The sequence below is a fragment of the Carlito syrichta genome, unplaced genomic scaffold (genome assembly GCF_000164805.1).
Source record: "Carlito syrichta isolate Samal-C Ts95f unplaced genomic scaffold, Tarsius_syrichta-2.0.1 Scaffold156294, whole genome shotgun sequence".
In the NCBI taxonomy this organism is placed as follows: Eukaryota; Metazoa; Chordata; class Mammalia; order Primates; family Tarsiidae; genus Carlito; species Carlito syrichta.
The window spans coordinates 184657-192147 of record NW_007100390.1 but is presented as its reverse complement, the minus strand read 5'-3'; positions in this window follow the sequence as shown (position 1 = coordinate 192147).

The following is a 7491-nucleotide window of genomic DNA, read 5'->3' as shown; positions in this document are numbered from 1 at the left end:
CCCCCCCCCCCCCCCCCCCGCCCAAATTCGCATATTGAAGCACTAACACCCCAGTGTGATGACATTTGGAGGTGGGGCAGTAACTGAATATTTTAGCCTTAAAATGTATTTTATGCACTCTTCCTTAGCTTTAAAATTGTCCTTTAAACTTTTTTTTCCTCTTCTCCCTCTGCGATGATGTCTAATTCTATGCTTCCTTGGAAATTCCAAGGGCTAATCTTAAAGCAAGCCAGACATAAAGGCTTAGCTGTGGAACTCTCTCCAGTTAGGCAGAGCCTCGAGGCAGTTAATCTACAACCCAGCCACTATCTGGATACTGCCGATCAGGCCATCAGGCCTCTGAGGTGGTTTATCTTAGAACATACTGGGCCTGAGCCTCATTTAAGGAGCGCTCCCACCTGAGGGGATTCACAGACGACTGATCCACTGCCTGGCCACAGCCAAGATGACACCAGTCAAACCCCCAGATGGACAATTACCTAAGATAGCCATCGGAACAAGGACACGTAGGCTCCACACCCTACCCAACTCCTGCACGTTTTCCATACCAGTTTTCACTTTAAAAACCCCTTTGACCTGTCTGAAATCTGACAGCATACTTGAGACATTAGTCTGCCATATCCTCAGGAAGCTGGCGTCTTCAATAAACCTGTTTTTCCTTCCACCAATTCTCTTCTCTGGAGTTTGGCTTTGAGCAGTGAGCACCCAGACCTGGGTCTGATTACAGGGCCTTTGGGGGATGATTAGATTAGGGTTAGTTGAGGTATAAGGGCAAGGCCTTGGCCTGGTGGGACGAGTGTCCTCATGAGAGCATCTTGCCCTCCTCCCTCTCTTCCCTTCTCTCTCCCTGGGCCTCTCCTCCTTTCGGTCACTAGAACCTCCACCGTGCTGGCACGCAGATCTCAGACTTCTAGTCCATCAAACTCTGAGAAAATAAATTTCTATGGCTCAAGCACCTAATCTATGATATTTTGTTATGACAGCCCAAACTAAGATAGGCGAAGTGAAGGCCCTCTTTTTATGCTAGATTAGTTCCTATTCTGTGCCATGAAATGCATTCCTGGCGAGTTCACTGAGAAAGGCAAGAACCCCTCCTGCTTATAATTAGTATTTGGATATTCTCCTTTTTTTTTTGAGTTGGAGTCTCACTCTGTCGCCCAGACTGGAGTGCAGTGGCCACTCCCGGCCACCGCAGCCTCGACCTGCTGGGCTCCGGCTATCCTTCCGCCTCAGCCTTCCGAGTAGCCGAAATTACAGATGTGGGCTACCATGCCCGGCTAATTTTTTGATTTATTGTAGAGATGAGGTTTTGCCTGCCCAGGCGGGTCTCGAACCCGCTGGCTCAGGCAATCCACTCACCTCAGCCTCCCAAAGGCATGGGATTACAGGCTGAGCCACCAAGCCCGGCTGATATTCTTTTTAATTACAAAAGGTTTATTATCTCCTATGGGTTGTACCCTTGACCTCCAGCTATACTTGTTTTGCATGGTTTTTTTCTTTTTTGGAAAGTTGAATTTGTCAGACTCTGACTATAGTGGGAAATTGAGTTCAGTCCTCTAAATTGTAATGTACACACAGTGTATATGAAGGGGAATGCAAAAAACCCTGCATTTATTTATAAAAACTTGTATATTTCCTAATCATCAAAGAAATGCAAATTAAAATCATCCTGACTGGAGATAACCACCTAACTCCAGCCAGGATAGCCATTATTAATAACACAAAAAACAACAGAGCTGGAGAGGATGCAGGGGAAAAGGGAACACTTATACACTGTTAGTGGGAGTGTAAATTAGTACAACCTCTGTAAAAAACAGTATGGCGATTTCTAAAAGATCTGAAAATTAACCTTCCATAAGACCCAACAATCCCCCTTCTGGGAATATACCCAGAGGCATTCAAATCATTACAAAAAAGATACCTGCACACATATGTTTACTGCAGTACTATACACAATAGCAAAAACATGGAAACAACCGTGCTACCCACTGAAAGTGCACTGGATTTTTTAAAAAATGGTGGCTGGGCATGGTGGCTCACAACTATAATCCCAACACTCTGGGAGGCCAAAGTGAAAGGATTGCCTGAGCCCATGGGTTCAAGACCAGACTGGACAACTTGGTGAGACCTCATCTCTACAGTAAATCAAAAATTAGCTGGGTGTGGTTATGTGCACCTGTAGTTCTAGCAACTTGGAAGGCTGAGGTGGAAGGATCACCTGAACCCAGCAGGTTGAGGCTGTGGTGGCCCTGAGCAGCATGCCACTGTCAGGGAAGGTAGAGGGCCCAAAACATCATTGTACGATGACCACTAGCATACCTAATCCTGAATTATACCCCATATCTTTAAAATAACATCAAAATAAATTTTTTAAAAAATTGTGTGTCTTTTTTTTACATGTTTAAACTTCAGCTGGGCACAGTGGCTCATATCTGTAATTCCAGCACTTGGGGAGGCTGAGGAGAAAGAAATGCCTGAGTGCAGGGATTCAAGACCAACCTGGACAACTTGGCAAGACCTCGTCTCTACAATAAATAAAAAAATTAGCTGGGCATGGTGGCGCCTGCATGTAGTTCCAGCACTTTGAAAGGCAAAAGGGAAAGGACCACCTGAGCCCAACAAGTAGAAGCTGTGATAGCTGTGAGCATGCCACTGCACCTTCAGCCTGGGCAACTGAGTGAACCTCTGACTAAAAACATAATAATAATACAAATAAATAAACTTCAGGAACCTTCAAAGTACTCTCCGTTTGATGCCATATACCTATTGAGACACTTTTTCCACTACTCAGTTTTTGAACTCACCGTTTTGATGCCTTTTACTGCTTCTACAGTTTTTTGTTTCACCTCTTCAACACTGGCAAAATGTTTCCTTTTGAGGACTTTTTTCATCCGAGGAAACAAAACACAAGTTGCTTGGGGTGAGATCCGGTTAATGGTGGGGGGTGGGGGGGGATGGAGGTCATGCCACTTTTGATAAAAAATAGGAAACAATTTCATTGCCGTACGTTGTACATTTAAATCACCCATCATGAAATGGGTAAACGTGTTGAAAGAATCCAAAAATAAAATAAAAATTGAAGCGGAATGCAGCCTCTCCCAGCGCTAGCTGGTACACTGATGTCCGTGGGTTCCTAGAACATTTACCTAGCGAGGAAAGCTTGTACTACAAGGGGCCTGCCCTCCAAATGAGGATTCTGGGGTTTTTTGGGGTCCCCCTCATGTTTCAATAGGATAATCTTATCCAATATCTCATTCAGTTTTCTTTTCTTTTTTTCTGCAAAAAGCTTTATTTCCATTTGGTCCAGGGCTTGGGAGAGGGCTCCAGGGTGGCTAAAAAGCTGCCTAGTGGCTGGAGGGACAGGCTCGGCAGAAGCCCTAATATTCTGAAGAGGGCCCTTGGAGGTTGCTGGGCTCCTAGTCGTGCCTCCAGCCTAGTCTTTTGAGGAGATACTCGACCAGCCCAGCCTGGGGCCCAGCCAGCCTCCGAAGGTTGGTCAGGTGGTCGCCAATCTTTTTTTTTTTTTTTTTGAGTTGGAGTCTCACTCTGTCGTCAGGCTGGAGTCCAGTGGCATGCTTCTGGCCACTGTAACCTCGACCTGCTGGGCTCAAGCGATCCTTCCACCTCAGCCTCCAGAGTAGCTGGGACTACAGGCATGTACCACCATGCCCGGCTAATTTTTTATTAGAGACAAGATCTTGCTATGTTTGCTGAGGCTGGTCTTGAACTCCTGGACTCAAGTAATCCTACCACATTGGTTTCCCAAAGTGCCAGGATTACAGGCATGAGCCACCATGCCCAGCCATGAAGGTTCACTTCTAAAACACAATGTGATGCGTGATTCTTTTCTTTTTTCTATTTTTTTTTTTTTTTAAGTCAAGAGTCTCACTCTGTCGCCCAGGCTGGAGTGCAGTGGCACGCTCACGACCACTGTAGCCTCGACCCGCTGGGCTCAGGTGATCCTTCCACTTCAGCTTTCCAAGTAGCTGGAACTACAGGTATGCACCACCACATCCGGCTAGTTTTTTGCTTTATAGTAGAGGTGGAATCTTGCCAGTTCTCCCAGGCTGGTCTTGAACCTCTGGGCTCAGACAATCCTCTTGCCTCTGCCTCCCAAAGTGCTGGGATTATATATGTGAGCCACTGCACCCAGCCTGTGACGCATGTCTCTTGACATAGATGATATATGTTTGAATACATGTGGTAGGTGTTCACATGAATCATCTCATTTTATTTTCACTGCAACCCTATTATTCCCATTTCAGAGATGAGAAAACTGAGGTTCAAAGATGTTGAATGACATACCCAGTGATAGTGACAGCTGTCGAGATCCAAGCAGCCTGACTTTGAGCCTGCCCACAAGTTTTGTTCTAAACTGAACTGCCTCACCTGATCCAGAAATACGACGTAAGGGGTTGTCACTGCTGCCTTCATTCTGAAGAGGCATAACTATAAAATAACAACACAGAAATATCCTACCACCCACCCCCAGAATTGATCAAAGAACCAAATGGGAAACAAAGCAAACACACTGGGAAGGTGGTACTCAAACTCTAGTCCATCTCGTTTCTGCCATTCAGACTTTTGGAGTTGTCTTTGGGAAGTGCGTTCAAAGCCAGGTCAGAAGGGACGTGCCTGCTCAGTTCCAGATGCTTTGCATATATTGTCTAACTTAATCCTGTCAATCCCATATGTTTTTGGTTTGTTCGTTTTTGAGTCGGAATCTCGCTATCATCCAGGCTGGAGTGCAGTGGCATGCTCACGGCCACTGCAGCCTGGACCTGCTGGGCTCAGGTGATCCTTCTACCTCAGCCTTCCAAGTAGCTGGGACTACAGGTGTGTGCCACCGTGCCCAGCTAATTATTTAATTACTGTAGAGACAGGGTCTCGCCAAGTTGCCAGAGCTGGTCTGGAACCCCTGGGTTCAGGCCATCTCAAAAGTGCTGGGACTATAGGCGTGAGCCACTGCACCCAGCCCCTATGATGTATTCACTTGCCTAAGATATAGCTATTAAATGGTAGAGCTGGTGGTGATGGTTGACGCTGGGCCAGACTGACCCAATAGCGATACTCACGTGTGGCATCCGCTGCAAACCTGTCCCTTAAAATCCATTCTCGCCGGGCTCGGTGGCTCAGCCTGTAATCCTGTGCCTTTAGGAGGCTGAGGTGAGTGGATTGCCTGAGCCCGCGGGTTCGAGACCCGCCTGGGCAGCGAGACCTCATCTCTAAAATAAATAAAAAAATCAGCTGGGCGTGGTAGCACATGCCTGTAATTCCGGCTACTTGGAAGGCTGAGGTGGAGGGATTGCTGGAGCCCAGCAGGTGAGGCTGCGGTGGATGGAAGCGGCCACTGCACTCCAGTCTGGGCGACCGAGTGAGACTCCAACTCAAAAAAAAAAAAAATCCATTCTCCTTCTTCCTTTGGTAGCAGATCTCCTGAGTTTTATCTGGTCACAGGGCTGCCTGGCTAAGCACTACATTTTCCAAACTCCCTTGTGGCAGCTAGGCATAGCCATGTACTGAATTCTGACAGTGTGATACAAACCAAAATGATACATGCAATTTCCAAGTTATACGGGGCCCAACAATTAAGTTAACGGACTCATCCTAGAAAAAACGCTTCATACCTTATTGCTGAATATCACTACAGTCACCTTCGAAGTACTCCCCTTAGGAAGCTATGCAACAACAGCAGCACCTAGCACCTAGTCCACCTGTCAAAACTATCTTGAAAGTCTCTTTCTGGAATGGCCATCAGAGCTGTTATCCCTGATGTCATATTACCCCTGACCGTATTACAACCTTGATGTTCTGAATATCATCATCAAAATGTCTTTCTTTTCATATTTATCTTTGAGTAAAGAAAAGTCATTGGGGGCCTGATCAGGTGAGTAGGGAGGGTGTTTCAATACAGTTATTTGTTTACTGGCTAAAAACTCCCTTACAGGCAGTGCTGTGTGAGCTGGTGAAATGTCATGATGCAAGAACTCCTTTGGGACCATTTTTGCACATAACTTTCCTCATGCCAAGATTTTCACTTAAGATTTTTCTAACTTTTTCTCTATCAGTGTTTATTTGGTCTGCTGTGCTGCTTCTCACAGCTGACGATTTTGATGCACAATTTGATGAATTCTTGCAGTGTTTGAGTCAGTTCTGCTTGTTACTGGCCATCCTGCCCTCTTTTCATCAGTGATGCCTTCTGTCCCCTCAGAAAAACATTTAATCCATTTGGACACTGCCGTTTTCTTCATGGCATTATCACCATAAAGTTGGACTAACACGTCTCTGGTTTCACTTCCACTCTTGCCAAGTTTAACAAGAAATGTAATGTTTGTTTGTTGCTCTAATTCAAGCTCTGACATTCTCACAACAGCACACAGAAACATACTACAACAATAATGAACTCCACTCAGCAAGACACCGTCACACATCGACACAAACACAGCTGTGAGACATTGATATACCAAGGTTATGAAACCTTGCAGAGTTGTTTGTGAACTTTTTTTTTTGAGTTGGAGTCTCATTCTGTTGCCCATTCTGGAGTGCAATGGCATGCTCACTGTCATCACAGCCTAGACCTACTGGCTTCAGGTGATCCTTCTGCCTCCACCATCCAAGTAGCTGGAACTACAGGCACGCGCCACTACTCCTGGCTAGTTTTTTTATTTATTGTAGATATGAGGTCTTGCCATGTTGCCCAGGCGAGTCTTGAACCCATGGACTCAGGCAATCCTCTCACCTCCATCTCCCAAAGTGCTGGGATTACAGGCTGAGCCACCGAGACCCACCTAGTCTTTTCTTTTTTTTTTTTTTGAGTCAGAGTCTCACTCTCTCACCCAGGCTGGAGTGCAGTGGCATGCTCATGGCCACTGCAGCCTTGACCTGCTGGGCTCAGGTGACCCTTCCAGCTCAGCCTTCCAAGTAGCTGGAACTATAGGCACGCACCACTGCTCCCAGCTAATTTTTTGATTTATTGTAGAGATGAGGTCTCGCCAAATTGCCCAGGTGGGTCTCGAACCCACGGGATCAGGCAATCCTCTAGCCACCCTCTCCCAAAGTGCTGGGATTACAGGCATGAGCCACTGTGCCTGGCTAAGTTTATGAACTTAATTGTCAGTCCTTGTACTCTTAAAAATATGCATGTGCCCCTCACTTCCTCTATTCCTACTTACTGGAATGAAAGTAAGTAATATGTTGGAGCTGAAGCAGCCATTTAAGACCATGAGACAGAAATCCTGTGTTAAGAATGGCAGAGCATCCTGTCTGGGTCCCTAAACTACAGGAAACCACCACATCAGCCCTGGGCTGCTTATAAGAGAAAGTTCTCTCTGCTTAAAGACACAGTTATATTGGCCCTTGTTGTGGCTGGTGAACCTATGTCCTAATTAAGACACCTTGATACCTGTCAAGATAATAAGCTCCATGTATCTGTTTTTATTTTATTTTATTTTATTTTTTGAGTTGGAGTCTCACTCTGTCACCCAGACTGGA